At 45.1% G+C, this 24,791-nt stretch overlaps 1 pseudogene; it reads left to right on the forward strand.

The window, feature by feature from the left end:
* The first annotated feature begins 1,289 nt into the window (after nucleotides 1–1,289).
* Nucleotides 1,290–24,791, forward strand: LOC141058753 (fatty acyl-CoA hydrolase precursor, medium chain-like; annotated as a pseudogene).

A 24,791-nucleotide genomic window follows, 5' to 3' on the forward strand; every position in this document is an offset into this window, starting at 1 on the left:
TTCTCAGTATTTGCTCTTACTTTGTATTTTATTTCTGTATATTCTGTTTTTAGCTTTCATTAACCATCCTTAATAATATTTGACAACAATACATGACTCTGCAGTATAACATTTGTTTCGGTCGTGATGCTATTTTGGTTTTATTACAGGCAGTAGCATTCATGTACTGTGACAATAAACAATAGATGGTAAAAATATATCAACTACTATCTTTAGCAAAAATCTCAGTCTACTTCAAATAAAATATTAGAGAATAACTGTAGTATCAGTTTCCTAACCTAACAATAATATCTATGGTTGTGTGAATTTTTGTGACTGTTTTCCTCTCTGCAGGCTCTCTAATTTTTAGTTGTCTCAGAGCTAGTGGGTAGGAATTAACTGCTGTTATGTCTCCATACATGGCAGACATAGACATAAGGGACTTCTACTTTCCTGTCTCTACACATTGCATGCTTAGAAGCCGCGGCAGCATGGAGAGCATTATCCAGCATTACTCATCAGTGCATCAGTAAATTCAACTCTGAGATGAGAAAATACCAGTATCGAAGATACAGAGTACTGAGCAATGTAGCTGTTAATGCAGCCCTGAAGGTGTGAGAGTCACTTTTTGGGAATCAGCAGCTTTAAAGGATGTTCTACATTCTAGCAGTACTAAGCAATGTAGTTGTGAATCCCTATCTGGGCCTGGAGACACACTGACTAGAAAGCAGCATCATGAGGGATGTTATATAGCAATATAGAGAAATGTAACTGTGAATCCAGCTCCAGGATGTAATAATAAATACAAAACAGAAGTAAAGAATGTCTTCTACTTGTCTCCATATTAGCTTTGGAAAAACAAATTCTATCCATGTCCTCTTCTCTCCTGTTAAAGAGAGAGGAGATAACGTGGAATTGTAATAACCCTGGCACAGGTTTATCCCACCATGAGTTGAGGTACGGTTCTCCGCTCTGGTTTATTGTTGTTTTACTGATACTTAAAAGCACAGAAAAAAAATCAGAATGACGTGAAACGTTCCTTCCAAAATAAGCAAAGGAAGAAATCTGCGGCTAGATAAGGGACGAAACAAAAAGGGAGGTAAAACTATTTCTGCAATGTTACTTTCATGCTAGAAAAATCATAAGCAAATGTTATAATGCAGAATTACAGAACTTTGCCCGTGGTTACCTTTACTCTCAAAACAAATGCTTATCCGCTCAGGGGTTAAAGAGCTGGTACTTTAGACTTACAGAATATGAGGCAGGTACCATCAGATCGGATTATAGACATGGGTGTTTCCTGGCTAATAATGCCAACTCTGGCAGAAAAACAATTATATCGTGATTTGTTAAACAGTAATGAGAAAGTTCTAATCTGCGGTCACTGCAACAAAAGACCCTGCGAGAGAAGCCGTGTCCACCTGTGACTGCAGCGTACGGGAGTCGGGACATGGAGAATCTGCCACAAATTCTGCTACTGATCCCTTTGATTCTAACAGCAATCGAAACAGGTGAGAATGAGGGAGCAGGATTCTGTAACAGAAATGGAGGAGGAATATAGAGATCTCAAATAACAGTGCGTATACACATGGAATTTCTTCTAATCATATCTATTATTTCTGTTGGCGTCAATCAAATATTATTTATAGGAAACAATCAATATTCATGCATCGCATCGAAAAAACTCCCCTGTAACCTCTTTAGCAACATGTCCTCCTCCGTAAAATATATTCTTGTATGTAAGAGGCAGTATTATAGTATGTTCTTGTATATAGGGGCAGTATTATAGTAGTTCTTGTAAATAGGAGCAGCATTATAGTAGTTATATTCTTGTACATAGGGGCAGTATTATAGTAGTTATATTCTTGTACATAGGAGGCAGTATTATAGTAGTTATATTCTTGTACATAGGGGCAGTATTATAGTAGTTATATTCTTGTACATAGGAGGCAGTATTATAGTAGTTATATTCTTGTACATAGGGGCAGTATTATAGTAGATATATTCTTGTACATAGGGGCAGTGTTATAGTAGTTATATTCTTGTACATAGGGGGCAGTATTATAGTAGTTATATTCTTGTACATAGGGGCAGTATTATAGTAGATATATTCTTGTACATAGGGGCAGTATTATAGTAGATATATTCTTGTACATAGGGGGCAGTATTATAGTAGTTATATTCTTGTACATAGGGGCAGTGTTATAGTAGTTATATTCTTGTACATAGGGGGCAGTATTATAGTAGTTATATTCTTGTACATAGGGGCAGTATTATAGTAGATATATTCTTGTACATAGGGGCAGTATTATAGTAGATATATTATTGTACATAGGGGGCAGTATTATAGTAGTTATATTCTTGTACATAGGGGCAGTGTTATAGTAGTTATATTCTTGTACATAGGGGGCAGTATTATAGTAGTTATATTCTTGTACATACGGGCAGTATTGTAGTTATATTCTTGTACATAGGAGGCAGTATTATAGTAGTTATATTCTTGTACATACGGGCAGTATTATAGTAGTTATATTCTTGTACATAGGGGCAGTATTATAGTAGTTATATTCTTGTTTATAGGGACAGTATTATAGTAGTTATATTCTTGTACATACGGGCAGTGTTATAGTAGTTATATTCTTGTTTATAGGGACAGTATTATAGTAGTTATATTTTTGTGCATAGGAGCAGTATTATAGTAGTTATATTCTTGTACATACGGGCAGTATTGTAGTTATATTCTTGTACATAGGAGGCAGTATTATAGTAGTTATATTCTTGCACATAGGGGGCGGTATTATAGTAGTTATATTCTTGTACATAGGGGGCAGTATTATAGTAGTTATATTCTTGTACATACGGGCAGTGTTATAGTAGTTATATTCTTGTTTATAGGGACAGTATTATAGTAGTTATATTTTTGTGCATAGGAGCAGTATTATAGTAGTTATATTCTTGTACATACGGGCAGTATTGTAGTTATATTCTTGTACATAGGAGGCAGTATTATAGTAGTTATATTCTTGTACATACGGGCAGTATTATAGTAGTTATATTCTTGTACATAGGAGGCAGTATTATAGTAGTTATATTCTTGTACATACGGGCAGTGTTATAGTAGTTATATTCTTGTTTATAGGGGCAGTATTATAGTAGTTATATTCTTGTGCATAGGAGCAGTATTATAGTAATTATATTCTTGTATATAGGGGGCAGTATTATAGTAGTTATATTCTTGTACATAGGAGCAGTAGTAGAGTAGTTATATTCTTGTACATAGGGGCAGTATTATAGTAATTATATTCTTGTACATAGGGGTCAGTATTGTAGTAGTTATATTCTTGTACATAGGAGCAGTATTATAGTAGTTATATTCTTGTACATAGGAGCAGTATTATAGTAGTTATATTCTTGTAGATAGGGGCCAGTATTATAGTAGTTATTTTCTTGTACATAGGGGGCAGTATTATAGTAGTTATATTCTTGTATATAGGGAGCAGTATTATAGTAGTTATATTCTTGTACATAAGGGACAGTATTGTAGTAGTTATATTCTTGTACGTAGGGGCAGTATTATAGTAGTTATATTCTTGCACATAGAAGCAGTATTATAGTAGTTATATTCTTGTACATAGGGGCAGTATTATAGTAGTTATATTCTTGTACATAGGAGCAGTATTATAGTAGTTATATTCTTGTACATAGGGACAGTATTATAGTAGTTATATTCTTGTACATAGGAAGCAGTATTATAGTAGTTACAGTATATTCTTGTACATAATGACAGTATTATAGCCAGGGCTGTGGAGTCGGTAAGCCAAACCTGCGACTCCGACTCCTCAATTTCCCTTACACCGACTCCAACTCCGACTCCGACTCCCACACATATTGCTTATATTTAAGTGAAAAATTTATTGTAGTACAATGTGAACCTCAGACATTTAATCATTTTTATGATCCAATAATCAAGATATTTAGATAGAACAGAATATATATTGGTGTACTACCCGGTTTTCATTCTTTTTGGTACAGATACGATATGGATAGACAGATATGGATAAATGGATAGAGCAGATTTCTAATCTGCTTTTGCTATTGAAAACATTATCTATGAGCTCAAAAACCTTTCAGGTGATGCAGTTTTTTAAAAAGATGATCAGCTTTTGCATCTGAAAAACGTATCGTCAAAAAACACAGGAAAAACGCTGTGTGTGAATGTAGCCTTAAATCAGGAATATAACAGCCATTTATAGGACATTTCATAACTTTGCCAAACTCCTATGAAAAAATATTCAGCACATCCTGCATTGAATTACTGTACCCAATTTATTATATATTTTAGGAGTCGGAGTCGGTCCATTTTATACCGACTCCACGACTCCGACTCCACAGCCCTGATTATAGCTGTGTGTAATATCAGGAGGAGCCACTAATGAGAATATAAAACATTAATACTATCATTAATTGTCTACAATAATATCTTTGATTATAGGTGTGAAAGCTGAAAGACCATTGGTATCCACTAAGTATGGAGACCTGCGGGGCGTCACGGTGCCAGTGAAGTAGACATCTAGAGTCATTGATGCATTTTTTGGAGTTCCTTTTGCGAGACCTCCTGTGGGACCACTGAGATTTGGTAACCCCGAACCTCCGGAGCCCTGGAAATCTGTAAGAGACGCCTCCGATCCTCCTCCCATGTGAGTCTCATGTATTTGTGGTGAGGCTGTAGTGACATTTTGTGTACATATATATGTATATAATATATTTTGTAGAGATTCCCGCTATCAAGTTATTGTTAGGTAGCGTTCCCAACAGCCACTGAATTTTTGGGGCATAACAATGTGACATTTATTTCCGTAGGTTGCACAGCAACGTAATAAAACCATAAACACAAAATTCCTAGCCTTGTCCATGTGCCTTGGTTGTGATTTTTTTAAATTGTATTTCTGGCTCGAAAAGGGTATGTTAGGGCCGAAACGTTGCAGTGTCTACCTTATTTTTGTAATTTCACAATGTGATTTTAAGGACGGAATAAAAGTTACATTTTATTCAAACTTTCTCCAGTGCCTTGGAATCTTAGGAACCCTCTAGGTCCTTGCCACTGGGTAAGGGGCTTGCTCTCTCCTGTGGGCACTAATACAAGTCCCCGATCACCAGGCTTAAATTGTCTCCCTCTATTCTACTGTCATACCACCTGGGATTTTCCTCTTGGACCTTGAGGAGGTGCTCTTTTACCAGTCACTTCACTTTGGTCTCATGACACAACAGATCATTATACCGGGCCAATTTCGGAAAGCAATTATTTGCTCCCAACTCCTGGGGAACACCATTTAGTACACGTTTTCAAAATTATCTTCTACCTTTAACTCCCTGACATGGGTAATTCGAAAGTTATCCTGGGACTTCTCGAGGTCAGGTATATTGGCTTCATGGGATGCTTCTTCCTCCTCTGTAAACAGAAATTTATCTTTACATCATGTGCCTTCGTTACCATAGCCGACTCCTGGCGGCATACTGGACTACTGGGTGCTACAGCTTCAGCCCATAAGTCCAAGAACAAAGGAAAATCTTGGCCGATAACAATAGCATGCAACAAGTCCTTGACCAAACCCACTTCTTGAGACACAGAACTGCAAGGTACGCATATGTCAGCTTGGGCAATGGGATAGTTCTTAGCCTCTCCATGGTTTCACCTTACCCCCACCCTCTTCCCAGAGACTGCCACATGCGGAAGTGGGGTCCATGCCAGGATCATCAAACTCCCTGAGTCCAAAAGTCCTTTCACTTGGACACTGTTCACAATCCCCTGGCACTCTTGAGGCCTCCTGCCAGGATGAGGAACGCAGGTAAAAAAAAAAAAAAAAAAAAAATTATATTATTGAGTCCGTATATTTCAGGTGTTTACAGGTAGAAGACGCCATGAAGGAGGCAGCAGAATATTACCAATCCTCTTTACAGCTGCCCCGTTCCTCAGAAGATTGCCTGTACCTGAATGTGTTTACTCCGGCCGACAGAAACAAGAAATCTAAGTTACCTGTAAGTAACATAGTAAGGCCAAAAAAGACATTAGTTCAGCCTATAAAATTCTGTCAGAATAAATCCCCAGATCTACGTCCTTCTAAAGAACCTAACAATAACTCTAAGATACAATATTGTTACGCTCCAGGAAGACATCCAGGCCTCTCTTGAACCTTTCGACTGAGTTCGCCATCACCACCTCCTCAGGCAGGGAATTCCAGATTCTCACTGCCCTAACAGTATAGAATCCTCTTCTATGTTGGTGGAAAAACCTTTTCTCCTCCAGACGCAGAGAATGCCCCCTTGTGACCGTCACCTTCCTTGGTATAAACAGATCCTCAGAGATATTTGTATTGTCCCCTTATATACTTATACATGGTCATTAGATCGCCCCTCAGTCGTCTTTTTTTCTAGACTAAATAATCCTAATTTTGTTAATCTCTCTGGGTATTGTAGTTCCCCCATCCCCTTTATTAATTTTGTTGCCCTCCTTTGTACCCGCTCTAGTTCCATTATATCCTTCTTGAGCACCGGTGCCCAAAACTGTACACAGTACTCCATGTGCGGTCTAACCAGGGATTTGTACAGAGGCAGTATAATGCTCTCATCATGTGTATCCAGACCTCTTTTAATGCACACTATGATCCTGTTTGCCTTGGCAGCCGCTGCCTGGCACTGGCTGCTCCAGGTAAGTTTATCATTAGCTAGGATCCCCAAGTCCTTCTCCATGTCAGATTTACCCAGTGGTTTACCGTTCAGTGTGTAATGGTGATATTGATTCCTTCTTCCCATGTGTATAACCTTACATTTATCATTGTTAAACTGCATCTGCCACTTTTCGGCCCAAGTTCCCAACTTATCCAGATCCATCTGTAGCAGAATACTGTCTTCTCTTGTATTGACTGCTTTACATAGTTTTGTATCATCTGCAAATATCGATATTTTACTGTGCAAACCTTCTACCAGGTCGTTAATAAATATGTTGAAGAGAAGAGGTCCCAACACCGACCCCTGTGGTCCCCACTGGTCACAGCCACCCAGTTAAAGAAAATACCATTTATAACCACCCTCTGCTTTCTATCACTAAGCCAGTTACTTACCCATTTACACACATTTTCCCCCAGACCCAGCATTCTTATTTTGTGTACCAACCTCTTGTGTGGCACGGTATCGAACGCTTTGGAAAAATCAAGATATACCACATCCAATGACTCACCTTGGTCCAGTCTATACCTTACCTCTTCATAAAAACTGATTAGATTGGTTTGACAGGAGCGATTCCTCATAAACCCATGCTGATATGGTGTTAAACAGTTATTCTCATTGAGATAATCCAGAATAACATCCCTCAGAAACCCTTCAAATATTTTACCAACAATAGAGGTTAGACTTACTGGCCTATAATTAACAGGTTCACTTTTAGAGCCCTTTTTGAATATTGGTACCACATTTGCTATGCGCCAGTCCTGTGGAACAGACCCCGTCGCTATAGAGTCTCTAAATATAAGAAATAATGGTTTGTCGATTACATTACTTAGTTCTCTTAGTACTCGTGGGTGTATGCCATCCGGACCCGGAGATATATCTATTTTAATCTTATTTAGCCGGTTTTGCACCTCTTCTTGGGTTAGATTGCTACCTGCAGTGTTTACCTACACTAATGCCCCGAGTGTCCTCACAACTGCGAGCGCCCTGCTGGGAGTATCGTTATGTTGTATGTTTGTTCTTAATGATAATGTTTCAGTCTTTGTTACTGTTAAATATTACAGTTTCATTCTGTGCTTTTCCATTAGTTTTCTACTTTTATTCTTTGTTGCATTTCTCCAGTAATATTAAGTATGTGTGCCATATCTACTGCACCATATAACACTATGTGCTGTTTTCTGAGAAGGGTACTAGTGGTAGGCCTGGAACAACAATGACTTTTACCATAAATTTTATTCTGTTCCCTTTTTCCTAGGTCATGGTTTTTATACATGGTGGAGGGCTGCTGTTAGGCCTTGCCAGTATGTATGATGGCTCTGCACTTAGTGCCTATGAGGACGTAGTGGTGGTGAGCATCCAGTACAGGCTGGGGATCCTGGGGTTCTTCAGGTAAATTTATTCTCAGTTATATCCTCCATTATTCATCATTTGCCATAAGAACAGGATCACCAATGTAATACATGTACACAGTGACTTCACCAGCAAAATAGTGAGTGCAGCTCTGGGGTATAATACAGGATGTAACTCAGGATCAGTAATGTATGTACACAGTGACTTCACCAGCAAAATAGTGAGTGCAGCTCTGGGGTATAATACAGGATGTAACTCAGGATCAGTAATGTAATGTATGTACACAGTGACTGCACCAGCAGAATAGTGAGTGCAGCTCTGGAGTATAATACAGGATGTATCTCAGGATCAGTAATGTATGTACACAGTGACTGCACCAGCAGAATAGTGAGTGCAGCTCTGGAGTATAATACCGGATGTAACTCAGGATCAGTAATGTATGTACACAGTGACTGCACCAGCAAAATAGTAAGTGCAGCTCTGGAGTATAATACAGGATGTAACTCAGGATCAGTAATGTATGTACACAGTGACTGCACCAGCAGAATAGTGAGTGCAGCTCTGGAGTATAATACAGGATGTAACTCAGGATCAGTAATGTAATGTATGTACACAGTGACTGCACCAGCAGAATAGTGAGTGCAGCTCTGAAGTATAATACAGGATGTAACTCGGGATCAGTAATGTAATGTATGTACACAGTGACTGCACCAGCAGAATAGTGAGTGTGGCTCTGGGGTATAATACAGGAAGTAACAATGAAAACAGGATTTTTAGTTGCTTGCTGTAAAATCTGTTTCTCTCAGCCTTCATTGGGTGACACAGAAACCATGGGTGTATGCTGCTGCCACTAGGAGGCGGACACTATGCAGAAAAAAAGTTAGCTCCTCTTCCGCAATGTACACCCCACCAACAGGACGTAGGATGTTCAGTTAGTGAGAAAGCAGTAGGAGAAGCAATCTGTAAATGAGATAAAAACCACAGAAACACAAATCCAAACTGTAACAATATTACACAGTAAACCGAGCTGTTCAACTTGGGAGGGTGCTATTACCCCCAATGAAGGCTCAGAGAAACAGATTTTACGGTAAGCAACTAAAAATCCTGTTTTCTCTATCGCTTTGTTGGGGGACACAGAAACCATGGGACGTCCCAAAGCAGTCCTCAAGGGGAGGGAACAGCAAATAACCTGTGAGGTCTTTTTTACCCCGATCGGCACTTGCTGAAGCTAGGCATGGGCTTTGAAAACCTTATGGACCTGTGGATGACACACCATCGCACTGCAAAGGTGCCCAGCGAAGGCCCCAAGAGTACCGTCAGGAGGACACACACTGTTCGGGCAGAGTGCATCGTACTCAAGGAATGCAGTCCTTCCTGAGCCGGCAACCCTACTAATGCCGACCAGTTTCCTCGAACAGAACTCTATCCTGAAGGCCAGAGGAACTCTACACTTCAAGCCTGAGCTTGAGAAGTACCGTTGCCGTGGCCAAGTAGCCTGATGAGAGGGCGTCACGAAGGAAAAGTCCGAGGCGGATGAAGGAAAGGGAATTCAGAATGATGGAGAGTGGACCGTTGATCCACAGGAAGTGCACCACAGCTGCTACAGACTCTGTAAGACCCCAGGAGTGGTTGAGAGTCTGAAAGAGAAAGATACCAACTAAAAAGGGAAATGAACCCGTTCGTTGCCGAAGCAGACATCGCCAAAGCCGTGAAGAATCAGGACCTGGATACGAGCTTCATTGAACAAGGAAAAAATCATGCGATTCACAGAAGGTAAACGTTGAACGAAGAGATTTCCTTCCTGAAAAAAAAACAAAGATGGACTCAAACCTAGATCCCCAAACGTCATGCTGAGTAAGAAGTCTTGAAGAACAACGAGGCTGAGCCTGAGGAAGGGGAGCGCTTGTCCTTCCTGTGAGCTCTTAATAATTTGGCCTATTGGAGCCATACGGAAGGAACGGAAAGTTGGTGAGGGACCTCGTTGTGCATAATTCCGCTCGTGAAACAGAAAGCCAAATGGACCTGTAGATGGGAACGATTAGGCGAAAATCCATGTCTTCCTACAAGAAAAATTTTTGGACGGTCAAAACTTCCGACCGGTCTCCAGAAGGAATGCTCTGAGAAAGCTAGGCCACACATCTATAGAACTTCACAACACGAGTGGGGGCTAAGGCAGGACACGCTATAGTGGCGGGTGCTTTGAAGGTTGACCCTGCTAACTACTGTGTGACTTCGACGTTGGTATCCTTGAGGGTTGAACGTCTGGCCGAGGAAAGACCATAGCGGAGAACTTGGAACCGGAGGGCAGCCGTTTCTGTGTTGCGGTGCGGTCTAGGCCTGGATACCTGACGACATTAGGCAGCATAACGGCTTCTGTGTTGCGGTCTGCGTCTGGATACCTGAAGACATTATGTAGAATAACGGCTTCACGTGTCGTAAGCCGTACCACGCAGTCTGTATTAAAGATCATTCTGACCAGTCAATTGTTTTGACAGTAGAACAGTAGGCCTGGAATCAGAGGCAGACTAAACTCTACTCTCTGTTGTGAGACAGGGTTGCAACTACTGGATCTGCGAGTTGTGGTCAGCTTCTTTATCCACTGAGCCACAGCAGAAAATTGTCGGGTCACACAGACTTGACTTCTATCCAGCTGGAAATCAGGCCCAAACACTGCAGACGGGAAGGGACAGAAGCAGCTCATTATTCTGCTTAGAGCAGTGTGATGCCAGCGTCCGGAGGGAGACTGCAGCAAAATGAAGGGCGAGTGCTTGTGAGCAGGAGATATGGAAGCATTTGCTATGCCGAGGTTCCCGCATCATTATGTGTCGAGTCCTGCACCGCCTAGAATCAAGGTACAGATCTGCGATAGCAGAAACCACAACCGCCGTGTGACAAAATCAGATATCCGAGGCAAATGTGCAAGTGAAAACTTCTACCAGGCAAACGCCATATGGCAAGTTTTATCATGTCCAATGTACGTGGGAAGACGTAGAGTGGATCTGTCACAGAAGACAGCCGCAAGGGGTAACTATTACATCATCGCCTGCATGGCTCTTGTGTGCTATGACACCGGACGTACTATTCCACTAGAGACTGAGCGGCAGAACCTTAGTATTACGCCAGTGAATGGACGGCTGTAGGTTACATTGCACTAGGTCTGCACGGCTCTAGAGTACTACCTGCTGTAAGTCACTATAACACCAGTGACTACACGGCGCCCAGGTACATTACGTTAGCGACTGTACGGCTCTGGAGCACTGTTGCGTTGGGGAACGCACGTTTCCACAGCACCCTTATGCCAGTGACTGCCCGGTCATATTGCCACTAATGATTGTGCGGCTGAGGAGTACTTATTACACTAATGACTGCGCTGCCTGCATGCGAGACTGCACTGCTATAGCGCAATTTCCATCAGTCTCCATAGGAAAGGTGGGTTCAATGCCCCATCACTGGACCTGCGGATAGTGTGGCCCTGCTTGATTTTACTATACGTGGAATATACTCCTCACCGTACCTGTTTAGGTCGAGCGGAGATGGGCAGGAAAAGGCTGGTCCTGCCAGGTGAAGGCACTAACAGGTCCCACGCTGGGAGCAAACGACCACCCCTTAAGCAGTGCCGGTCGGGGGACTGAGAAAATGGAGGCAGCCTGAGGGGAGCAGGGCAGAAAAACGTGCGCTTTCACTGGGAGGCCGAGGGCGGAGGAATGGTCGGAATTAACCGCACTGTTAGAAGGCCCAAGATGGCGCTGTCCGAAGACAATAGGCAGGCTAGGGGGAGTGGGCGGGGCTGTGCGCCGTCTCAGGGGCGCATAACGTAGAGGGAGAGAGCGGTAGGCTGGCCTGAAATGGGCGGGAGAGAAGCCCGCCTGAGGATGAAGGCGGGGGGCGTGGCCGCGACGCCGAACAAGGCCCAAATTGAAGCCGGGGCCTGGAGTAAATGTGGCGGCCGCCTGGAACGTGAGGCGGCGCGGAGGCGTCGCTGTACCGCCGCGGCGTCCACTCCCGACATGGATCTCTGCAGGAAGCCCGGCTACAGAGATGAATAAGATAGGTGACGCCGGGCTGGGGGAAGAAGCCCTTATTAAGGAAAGGCGTGGGGAGAGGAGGGGGGAGCCAGCTTGGAGGCCTTACACCTAAAGGGAGGCTTCCACAGGGAGCTGAATATTGATCCGTGATTCCTCTCCCTTTTCTGAAGAGGGAACCTGTGGAAAGAGAGGTACCTCATCGTCCAGGTGAAGTAAAGACGTCCGTGAATTTTCGTTGGACGTCCGCGCCTCCTGCAAACAGACAGGCTCTGGAGGGCGAGTGGGTGGGAGACGGGGGACCAGGACCATTCTGGAACGCCTGACACACATCCGTGTTAGGGGCTCTTGGTCCTGCTGAGGAGAACTATGAGGATACGGGGTGGCAGTACACGCCGTACTCAGTCTCTTTGTGGGACTACAGATGTGACTATTCACTCTGTATCCCTCCGGAAAACCTAAAAGGAAACGACACACACTGAGGTAGATATGGGTCTAATGAAAGACCCGTGTCCACCTCCTACTGACACTAAGCTAAACTGAACATCCTACTTCCTGTCGGTGAGGTGTACACTGTGGAGGAGGAGCTAACTTTTTTTTCTGCACAGTGTCAGCCTCCTAGTGGCAGCAGAATACTCCCATGGGTTCTGTGTCCCCCAATGAAGCGATAGAGAAATGTATGTACACAGTGACTGCACCAGCAGAATAGTGAGTGCAGCTCTGGGGTATAATACAGGATATTACTCAGGATCAGTTATGTAATGTATGTACACAGTGACTGCACCAGCAGAATAGTGAGTGCAGCTCTGGAGTATAATACAGGATGTAACTGAGGATCAGTAATGTATGTACACAGTGACTGCACCAGCAGAATAGTGAGTGCAGCTCTGGAGTATAATACAGGATGTAACTCAGGATCAGTAATGTAATGTATGTACACAGTGACTGCACCAGCAGAATAGTGAGTGCAGCTCTGGGGTATAATACAGGAGGTAACTCAGGATCAGTAATGTACACTCACTGGCCACTTTATTAGGTACGCCATGCTAGTAACGGGTTGGACCCCCTTTTGCCTTCAGAACTGCCTCAATTCTTCGTGGCAGAGATTCAACAAGGTGCTGGAAGCATTCCTCAGAGATTTTGGACCATATTGACATGATGGCATCACACAGTTGGCGCAGATTTGTCGGCTGCACATCCCTGATGCGAATCTCCCGTTCCACCACATCCCAAAGATGCTCTATTGGATTGAGATCTGGTGACTGAGGAGGCCATTTGAGTACAGTGAACTCATTGTCATGTTCAAGAAACCAATCTGAGATGATTCGAGCTTTATGACATGGCGCATTATCCTGCTGAAAGTAGCCATCAGATGTTGGGTACATTGTGGTCATAAAGGGATGGACATGGTCAGCAACAATACTCAGGTAGGCTGTGGCGTTGCAACGATGCTCAATTGGTACCAAGGGGCCCAAAGAGTGCCCAGAAAAAATTCCCCACACCATGACACCACCACCACCAGCCTGAACCGTTGATACAAGGCAGGATGGATCCATGCTTTCATGTTGTTTACGCCAAATTCTGACCCTACCATCCGAATGTCGCAGCAGAAATCGAGACTCATCAGACCAGGCAACGTTTTTCCAATCTTCTACTGTCCAATTTCGATGAGCTTGTGCAAATTGTAGCCTCAGTTTCCTGTTCTTAGCTGAGAGGAGTGGTACCCAGTGTGCTCTTCTGCTGCTGTAGCCCATCTGCCTCAAAGTTCGACGCACTGTGCGTTCAGAGATGCTCTTCTGCCTACCTTGGTTGTAACGGGTGGCAATTTGAGTCACTGTTGCCTTTCTATCAGCTCGAACCAGTCTGCCCATTCTCCTCTGACCTCTGGCATCAACATGGCATTTCCGGCCACAGAACTGCCGCTCACTGGATTTTTTTTCTTTTTCGGACCATTCTCTGTAAACCCTAGAGATGGTTGTGCGTGAAAATCCCAGTAGATCAGCAGTTTCTGAAATTCTCAGACCAGCCCTTCTGGCACCAACAATCATGCCACGTTCAAAGGCTCTCAAATCACCTTTCTTCCCCATACTGATGCTCGGTTTGAACTGCAGGAGATTGTCTTGACCATGTCTACATGCCTAAATGCACTGAGTTGCCGCCATGTGATTGGCTGATTAGAAATTAAGTCTTAACACACAGTTGGACAGGTGTACCTAATAAAGTGGCCAGTGAGTGTATGTACACAGTCACTGCACCAGCAGAATAGTGAGTGCAGCTCTGGAGTTTAATGAAGGATGTAATTCAGTATAGGTGATTTTTACTTACATTTATTTGATGTTTTCTGGTTTTCAGACTTTACTTTCCTATCAATTTATGTTTTTCTTTTTTTCAGTACTGGAGACGACGGATTACGTGGCAATTATGGGTTTCTGGACCAAGTTGCCGCTCTCCAATGGATACAGGAAAATATTGCAGATTTTGGGGGTGATCCCTCCTCTGTCACTATATTTGGTGTATCTGCTGGAGGAATCAGTGTTTCCGCTCTTGTAAGTTATGTCCAGTAATTGTGAACTTGTCATCCCTGGGAAATAACTTCTATTTCTGCTCTATGACTTCATGAACTTATTTTCTTCTTTATTTTTACAAATGCATGAGATAATGCTTACAGAGCCATTCACATTCAGTTCACACATTTTATTTACCATGATAATAAAGTACAGGTCGATGTTCAAAAATTGTCCAAAAAATATTTTGAAAAACTAACAAATGTGTTGAATCCATGGGATAAAGACCACGGTAACCCGGATAGTCTCTCCCCTTCTAGGTGGTGTCTCCTTTAGCAAAAGGTCTGTTCCACCGCGCTATCTCCGAAAGCGGAACCGTAGCTATGTCAGCCTTTGTGGTCAGCACGTCTGAAGAGCTCATCTACTTCCAAAATGTAATTATTGTCCCTCTATTTACCCCAATAGAAATAATACCTGTATCTGAGCAGTTGCATATTAATAGAGGTTGGCGAGGGGAGTGCTACCGAATAAAATTTACTCTTTGTGATTCTTGCCTCTGCCCCTTATTTTGCTGCTGCTTTCACCCCACCAAAAAAAAAACAAGAAAAAAAAAGTTAACAATAAAATGAGAAAAAAAGCAGTCCTAAAATGTCTGTATGCGATATCTGAATATAAGACCAACTTTCATTGCAGAAAGTATCAGAGTCATCGGGCTGTGATCTCGCCTCCATAGCAGACTGTCTGATGAAGAAATCTGAGAATGAAATGTACACAATTACCAAAAAAATGGTAGGTGCCATGTCACACTACAGCAGTCCTGCCACCCGAGGAACTACTTGGACAATGTTTAAGATCCAAATTCCATGAATTGATTGATTTCTTTAGTTTTCTATTTTTTTTCTGCTTATTAATGCTTTTTCTTTTGTTTTTGTTTTTTTTTTTGCTTTTAAATCTGTAAAAAAAATTTAAGTTTTGGAACAAACAAAAAAATAACATTACAAAATGACAAAAGTACAAATTTTTCATTATAAGAAAAAAATAACCATGCAAGAGAAAGGTTTAGGGGGGATAGCTAAAGAAAGAAGGGGAGGGGGAAATAGGGGGGTGAGTGGGAAGAGTGCCCAAAGTGTAAAGGAATCCTAGATAGCAGAAAAAGGATAATCGGAGGCTGTGGAAGCCTTTGTGCTTAGTGGTGGTAAAGGAAAGGGAGTGCGATTACGGTCGTCTGCCCAGGGAGCCCAAATTTATCAAGGCCTCCCAGAGATTTTATTTAAGATTTTGGCCTGGGACTGAGAGGATAAGGAAGTATACTGTGATTCAGAGTCTGCGCACTTTGGAGCAAAGCCACCATATGTGATAAATGTTGCACTCAGACTGGCATCCTCAGAAGTACCTAGGGGAATAGTTAGGGACCGCTCTGAAACCATTTTGGCTGGAGTCAAATACCATCTCATCATTTACATTATATATGGTTTCCAGAATCCGAATATTAAGCTCATACATGGGCTTCCATTCATATATTTACCAAGGTCTACAGGGTTCACACTCATGCTTGGTCTGATGTGAACCTTGGTAGGAAGGTCCTGCAAGCCGCAGTGGCCTGAGCTCAAACTTGAGGATATTATTTACAGTATTTTCCCACCCTTGGGACTGCTTTTGGACGTCCCATGGTTTCCTGTGTTCCCCAATGAAGCGAGAGAGAAATGAATATTTTGGGTACTCACTGTAAAATCTTTTACTCTGTCGCCTCATTGGGGGACACAGAACCATGGTGTTATGCTGCTGTCCACTAGGAGGCGACACTATGCATAATCTTAAAAAGATTAACTATGGCTACTCCTCTGCAGTATACACCCCTGGACGACGTCAGCCTTCTCCAGTTTTTGCTTAGTGTCGCAGGGAGGCACACCTGAAGATTTTTTTTTTTTTTATTTTCAACGAATACAGATGAAGAAAAGTGGGTCTCCAGCGAGACTCCCGGCATGGCTCCTTCCTTGGCCCCCCTATTATGGGGTGCCCAGTTGAAGTGGAGATGGCTATTCCCCATGTCGCTCCTTCCCCAGTCCCTCGGGTACTGGTTCGAAGTCGAGACCCCCCCCTCCTTCCCCAACCCCTTTGGGGTCTGGGTTGAGGTCGAGGCAAGGGTGAAGACCCCCTGATGGTGACAGATGCACCCTCCTTAATCCCCCTCTGGGGGCATTAAGTTGAGACACCTCAGGTAGGGTCTATATATGGCAGCATTCTGCAGCTTAACCAGCCGGGGACCCCAGCCCCGCTGCAGGCTCCTGTTGGGGCCTGGGGAGAGTGCAGGCAGATATGGCACATACAGAGACATGGCTCCCTGCGCCACTGTCTCTGCGACAGCACCGGCTCCATGGCGCCTCGGGGACCTCCCATACGTACACCGCTATAGCTACTGACCCCACCGCTATTCTGTATCTCAATCCAGGGGGGTCGGTTTCAGATCAGACCCCCTCCCGGACATTCGCGCCGCCCTAGAGCCCTCCTGGGCATCAGGACTCTAATTTATACCGCGGCTTCGGCCTAGCTGAAGCCGCCGCCTTCTCCCCGCCCCCCGGCCCGCCCCCCCGGATGATAGCCCTGCGCGCCCTTTTCAGCTCTCCGTCCCCTTCTTCTCCTCCTCAGCGTCCCAGTGGCCATCTTTGGACGCAAGCCATCTCTGTCAGGACGCCCACAGCAACGTCAGCAGTCTGCGGGGGGCACAGGACTGTGATTTGTCGGCGCTGGACCTAGGGGCACACTGGTGGGGTAAGGTCACAGCTGGGTTCTCTTTACTCAGCTGTGAATCCATATTACCTATAAGGCGCTCCTATAGGTTTCCTATGCGTAGCCACCCCTGTAGGGTCTGTGCACTATGCCGGGCTCAAGAAAGAGAACCAGGCAGGACTGTTTTTATGCATTGTGCACAGCCTGCAAAACCACCCTCCCCAGTGGCAGCACGTGCCCGCATTGCCGGGATTGCATCCAAAACACTGGGTCAGAAACCCAGGAATCCCCTACCAACGCTTCAGCGTCTGCTACTACGCCGGAATGGTCTACTCAGATGTCGCAGTCTATGACACAGTCCATAGATAACCTAACCTCCACACTGCTGCAGGCTCTACAGGGTCATGTCTCGGCTATGAACGTTACCCAGCAAAAGGACAGCTTGTCTCGGGAACATGCCGTTTCTGACACTCAGATGAAAGCGGACCCACAGGTCGCGATCACCTGCGTCATCCCATAGCACACGGTCATCCCCCTCCAGGGGGAGACACCATGATTCCAGGTCACCTAGACCGTCCCCTAGCAGAGACAGACAACGCAGATCCCCACAGCAATCTCCAAACACAGTCCTCCACCCCAGTTCGCCCACCAGGGAATGCCTTAGTGACACGCATGATTCGGAAGGCGTCTGTGACTCCGACTCAGACAACGAAACGGAGAGGTCTGCGGTACCTTGCCCCCCTAGCAATACAGCGCTAGTTGAGGACATAGTCTCTTCCATCCATCGGGTGCTGGAAATCTCTGATCCAGCCCCAGAAGTCCCAGAACACAAGATTTCCTTTGAAAGTGTCCTGAAACCACCTAAGGTCTTCCCTAATCACCCGGAGTTTCAGACGATACTTACTAAGCATTTTTCCCAGCCTGAGAAGAAATTTACCAATCGCAAATATTTGGAAGCGAGGTACCCCTTCCCACAGAAGGACACCAAGGGGTGGACAGATCCACCGAAGTGGACCCCCCAGTCTCTAGGCTAGCAGCACAGACCCTACTCTCACTATCAGATAGCTCGACCCTCAGGGACGCAGCAGACCGTCAGGTAGAACGCATGGCTCGTTCAGTTTTCGAAGCGGCAGGGGCCTCTCTGGCTCCCGCGTTCGCTTCAGTCTGGGCGGCCAAAGCCATTCTGGCCTGGGCCAAAACATTGCAAGATGGTCTTCAAGCTTCAATTCCTGGGCTTTTGGACCAAGCGGTTCAAATATCAGTGGTAGCAGATTACATGCTTCATGCAGCCCTGGACTCTGCAAGAGGGGTAGCGGGGATAGCAGCAAATGCTATCACGATCCGGTGTATCCTCTGGCTGAGGGAATGGAAAGCGGATGCAGCCTCAAAGAAGTCCCTCACGCATCTCCCGTACCTTGGTGGACGGCTTTTTGCTGAAAAGTTGGACACGATGATATCCAACGCCACCGGGGGTAAGACTACCTCTCTCCCTCAGCTGAAACCTAAACGCACGTTTAAATGTCGGAACCAAACACGATTCCGGTCGTTTCGGAATTCTTCGGGCTGGTCCGTCTCGCGCCCAGCACAAAATCATAACCGCTCTCCACGCAGGGACAACCCACGAGCGGCGCAGAGGCCGGACAGGACCTAGCAGTCGAAAGCAGGCCAAGCAAAACCCAAGGGAGTAAAACCTCAGAACTTCGCTTCATCATGACTCACGAACTCCGGGAGACACCCCACCAGTAGGCGGGTGACTTCTACTCTTTCAGCAAGTCTGGCTGCCTATTACAGAAGACAGGTGGGTCAGGGAAATAGTGTCTTCCGGATACAAGATAGAGTTCACTTCCAGTCCACCGAACCAGTTCTTCCTCTCTGTTCCACCAAAGCCACCAGACAAGGCTCGTACCTTCCACCAAGCGGTCTCCTCTCTCCTTCAAGCAGGAGTCGTAGTACCGGTTCTCGTGGACGAACGCTTCAGGGGGTTTTACTCCAATCTATTCGTAGTCCCCAAGAAAGGAGGCAGCGTCTTGCCCATACTAGACCTGAAACAGCTCAACAAATATGTTCAGGTCCGCCATTTTCGCATGGAGTCCCTTCGGTCCATCATTGCGTCCATGGAGCAGGGAGAATATCTCGCCTCCATAGATATACAAGACACATACCTGCACATACCAATTGCTTCCGCCCATCAACTGTTTCTCAGGTTCGCGATCAACCAGGACCACTACTAGTTCGTGGCTCTCCCGTTCGGACTTGCCACGGCCCCAAGAACGTTTACCAAGATCATGGCAGCTACCATGGACGTTCTACATTCCAGAGGCATTATTGTTCCATACCTGGACGACCTTCTCATCAAGGCTTCCCCCTTCAAGGACTGCGAAATCAGTGTCTCAATCACAATCGACACTCTGAGTCGCCTGGGCTGGTTAGTCAACCTACAAAAGTCATCTACTACCCAGAGTCAGACCCTGACCTACCTGGGGATGCTATTCAACACTTCCAGGGGTCTAGTGCTCCTCCCCAGGGACAAGACACCGGCTCTCCGTCTGGGAGTTCGCATACTCCTCCGCAATCCTCCCCGATCTCTCTGGTTTGCCATGAGAGTCCTCGGAAGGATGGCAGCAGCAATGGAGGCGGTACCATTTCCCCATTTTCACCTCAGGCCTCTTCAACTAGTCATCCTCAAGTCTTGGGACAGGAATCCCTTCTCCCTCGACAGGGAGTTCCGGCTGACATCGTCAACCAGGAGGTCCCTACACTGGTGGCTCAAGCCAACTTCACTTGCAAGGGGAAAATCCTTTCTGTCAGGTCAATGGAAGGTCCTGACCACCGATGCAAGCCTGACTGGTTGGGGTGCGGTGCACCTACATCACAGAGCACAAGGCAAGTGGTCACCAGTGGAAACGTCCTTGCCCATCAATATCCTGGAAATTCGGGCCATCTTCCTGGCACTGAGAACCTTTCAACACTTGCTGGCAGCCTCTCATATCAGGATACAGTCGGACAATGCCACGGCGGTGGCATATGTGAATCACCAAGGTGGGACCCGCAGCACCCAAGCGATGAGAGAAGTGGCACATATCCTCCACTGGGCGGAAGACACGAGGTCGGTACTCTCTGCGGTCGACATCCCAGGTGTGGACAACTGGGAAGCCGACTTCCTAAGCAGACAAGGAATGGACTCGGGAGAGTGGTCTCTCCATCCCGAAATCTTTCGACAGATCTGTCGTCGCTGGGGGACCCTGGACGTGGACCTAATGGCATCCCATCTCAATGCCAAGGTCTCCAATTTCATGGCCAGGACACGCGACCCGAGGTCGCTCGGAGCGGATGCCATGGTTCAGGACAGGACCCAGTTCTAGCTTCTGTACATTTTCCCACCCCTCCCCCTGATCTCCAGAGTCGTGGGGAAGATCAAACAAGAGGGAGTTCCAACCATCCTGATCGCGCCGGACTGACCCAGACGTACATGGTACGCCGATGTCGTACAACTTTCAGCAGACGCCCCCTGGCGTCTCCTCGACCGTCACGACCTTCTGTCACAAGGTCCGTTCTACCATCAGAACTCAGGGGCTCTCAATTTGATGGCGTGGCCCTTGAAACCTGGGTTCTAACCCAGGCAGGGCTCTCACCGGATGTCATTACCACCATGATCAGGGCAAGGAAGCCAGCCTCAGCCAAGATTTATTACCGTACCTGGAGAGCTTTCTTTATCTGGTGCGAATCTCGCGGACAGGTCCCACTCCCTTATTCATTCCCGAAGGTACTCGGTTTTCTTCAATCGGGCCTGGACGCCAGGCTATCCCTAGGCTCGCTTAAGAGCCAGGTGTCGGCGCTTTCAGTGCTCTTCCAAAGGCGTATTGCTAACAAGCCGCAAGTAAGGACCTTTCTGCAGGGAGTTTCCCGATTAGCTCCCCCCTACAGATGTCCACTGGAAACGTGGGACCTCAACCTGGTCCTGACAGCATTGCAGGCACCACCTTTCGAACCCCTTAAGGAAGTCCCACTCCGCGTTCTGTCACAGAAGGTGGATTTTCTGGTGGCAATCACCTCGCTACGCAGGGTGTCTGAATTGTCAGCGCTCTCATGCAGACGGACTTTCCTAGCCTTTCACCAGGACAAGGTGGTTTTCCGTACAGTACCATCCTTCCTTCCGAAGGTGGTGTCCAACTTCCACCTCAATGAGGAAATCTCACTGCCATCCCTTTGCCCGGTTCCGGTTCATAGAGTGGAGAAGGCTCTGCATACGCTTGACCTCGTCAGGGCATTGCGTATATACGTGTCTAGGACTGCACCATTCCGGAAGGCGTTCGCAAGGGTCTGCCGGCTTCCAAAGCTACCCTTGCCAGGTGGATCAAGTCCACCATACAAGACGCTTACCGACTTAACAATTCTCCCCTTCCGGCCGGTATCACGGCACACTCTACGCGGGCAGCATTCGGCACCAGGCTTCGGCACAACAAGTGTGTAAGGCGGCCACTTGGACTAGCCTACACACGTTTACGAAACACTACAGTGTCCATACCCAGTCCTCAGCGGATGCGAGCCTGGGTAGACGGGTTCTGCAAGTGGCAGTGCCCCAAGTTTAGGGACCCGCTAGCACAATATTCGTCCATTGCTTACCACCCAGGGACTGCTTTGGGACGTCCCATGGTTCTGTGTCCCCCAATGAGGCGACAGAGTAAAGGAGATTTTTGTGTACTCACCATAAAAAATCTCTTAGCCTCTAATTGGGGGACACAGCTCCCACCCTGGTGCCCTTACGGGCCATTGTTACGGTTGAGTTCTCATATTGTTCTTTGAGCTTGTACATAGTGGCCTGCTTACAGGCATGGTTATGTTAATTCTGTTATGTTCCTCCTAATGCTTTTGCACAAACTGGAGAAGGCTGACGCCGTCCAGGGGTGTATACTGCAGAGGAGGAGCCATAGTTAATCTTTTTCAGATAATGCATAGTGTCGCCTCCTAGTGGACAGCAGCATAACACCATGGTTCTGTGTCCCCCAATTAGAGGCTAAGAGAGATTTTACGGTGAGTACACAAAAATCTCCTTTTCTCAGAGCCTTCTTTGGGGAACACAGCACCCGTCCTTGTTTCCTGTTGTATTGGGTTCTGTTGTTTTATCTGTTACATTCATGTTGTTTATGTTCTTTGCTTCTCCTACTGCTTTCTCACTAACTGATTAGCTTTCTGCCAGTTGGTGGGTATATGCTGCTGGGGAGGAGCCAACCTGTTTTTGCATAGTGTCAACCTCCTAGTGGCAGCAGCATACACCCATGGTTTCCTGTGTCCCCCAATGAAGACTCCGAGAAAAAGGTTTTACGGTGAGTATCCAAGATCTTCATATTTCTTGTAACTCAGAAGAGGTGATTCATTTGAGGTGCAGCTATGAGACTCCACAAGATGGAAGCAAAGTACAAACAGTTTTGGCTTGTATGGTTGTCTGAGGGTTACAGCGCTAGGCGTGCTGGAAGATAACTGACCCTAATGGAGGATGGAGTCCAGGATGGTGACAGAAGCGGGCCACAGTAAGACCTCTCGCAGAGCAGAAGATCATCTCACAGGACAGCAGGAAAACCCACTATGTGAGGAAGCTCTGCTGGACTGCAATCCACCAAGGGGCTGGGAGTTGATAGGCAGAATACTGCGAGTACAGCTGTAAGGCTGGCAGGGGTTACGGTGAGGAGGCATAGGAAGCCTTGCTAGGGGTGAACACTAGGGTCAAAGGCACGTAAAGCCTCAGCTATGTTTCCGGCAGGATCATTTTGGAGATAATCCGGGCCATGTTGATTCGGTATAATGTATATTTTAAGTCCTGGCGGTCATGCAAGTGCATAGAGCAGACAGATGCCGGTTATGTTGTTCAGCCAGCATCTTCATCTAACAGCACAGATCAGAGCTCGCTCCGATCACTGCTGTTTAACTACTTAAATGCAGCGGCTAATTTCCGACAGTTGACATTTATGTCTTTGTGATCCTAGTGAGGAGCCTGACTTGGCGCTTGTTGACCCAATTCTTGCTAAATAATTTTCGGATGGATTGCCATAACAGCCTTGGGGTCTTCTGGCGGCCACGTCGCCCCCATGTTTATGCTCCTGTGAATCTGAGCAACAGGCGGGCTTCATAGGAGACCAAGATTTTCACTAAATACTGCTATACTGAAATCACTGCAATACATATACAAGTTCAAGACCCTCGTGGGAATCAAAAAAACATAGTGTAAACTACAAATAAAAAGTTTAAAAAGAATAAAACCTGAAAATTCAGATCGCCCACTTACCCCTTTTCCTAGTTAAAAATTAAAGAAATTAAACAACTATAATAAATATTGTCATCATTACATCTGCAAATGTCTGATTATATCAAAATATTTAATAAGTATTTTACCAGTTAAAAAAAAATCAATTGTAGATTTTTATTGCTGCTTCTCTTTAAAAAAAATTCAATAAAAAGTGATTAAAAGATTGTATGTACCAATAAAAGTACAGCTCACTATACACAAAAACCACAAGTTCTTACACGGCTCCATTGATTAAAAAATTAAAGAATTAAAAAATTATTGTTCTCTGAAATGGCGGCACAAACCAATTTTTTTTTCTTTACAAAGTTTAGAATTTTGTTCACTACTTAATTGAAAAAAACACTACAAGTTGGTATCGCTGTAATCTTACCAAACTGGAGAATAACATTATCAGGTCATTTCTACTGAACCGTGAACACCATAAAAATAGCAAAAGAATTAGGTTTTTTTTTACCACTTTTTAAACTTTTTTTCTCATTATTTTATATGATAAAATGAATGATGCCATTCAAAGCTACAACTTGTCCCACAAAAAAACGAGCCCTCATATGGCTATGGAGAAGGAGAAATAAAAAATTAAGGCTGTTGGAAGATGACGAGGAAAAGCAAAAGTGCAAGATTGTGAAGCGTAAAGGCAGTGTATGAGAGTACCAGCGATCCACTGTCAAATATTCTGTTCTGCTTTCATATAACCGGTATTTATCTGTTGTATATCAGGGTGCACATACCCACTGATCCATCACAATATTCTGTCTCTGCAGGGCATGGTGTTTCTTCCTGGTTGTGTGGACGGCGTTTTTCTACCGAAACCAGCAGTGACGATGTTTGCTAGCAAGGAGAGTAACAAGGTCCCATTCCTCCTGGGAATAAACAATCAGGAGTTGGGCTGGGCGTCTCTATCGGTAAGTGGCAGCTCATTCATGAACGTTTCTGGTGGCGTCTAGAAAGCGATTTCCATGTTATGATAAATGATATAAATTTGTATTTAGTCATTAAACTTATCAGACGTAACAGCCGGAATGACGCGGGCAACTGCGATCACGAAGCTTCAAAATCTTCCTTTACTGGTGAGATAAGTTGAACGCGATGCATTTATGTTCTTATTATCCAATTAGTTTTCTATGAAAAATTATTATTTTTTTGTATCTACACTGTCAATTTAGTCCATAACAAGAGAAACTGGAG

The sequence above is a fragment of the Dendrobates tinctorius genome, unplaced genomic scaffold (assembly GCF_039654945.1).
Source record: "Dendrobates tinctorius isolate UK_male_01 unplaced genomic scaffold, ASM3965494v1 ptg000214l, whole genome shotgun sequence".
In the NCBI taxonomy this organism is placed as follows: domain Eukaryota; kingdom Metazoa; phylum Chordata; class Amphibia; order Anura; family Dendrobatidae; genus Dendrobates; species Dendrobates tinctorius.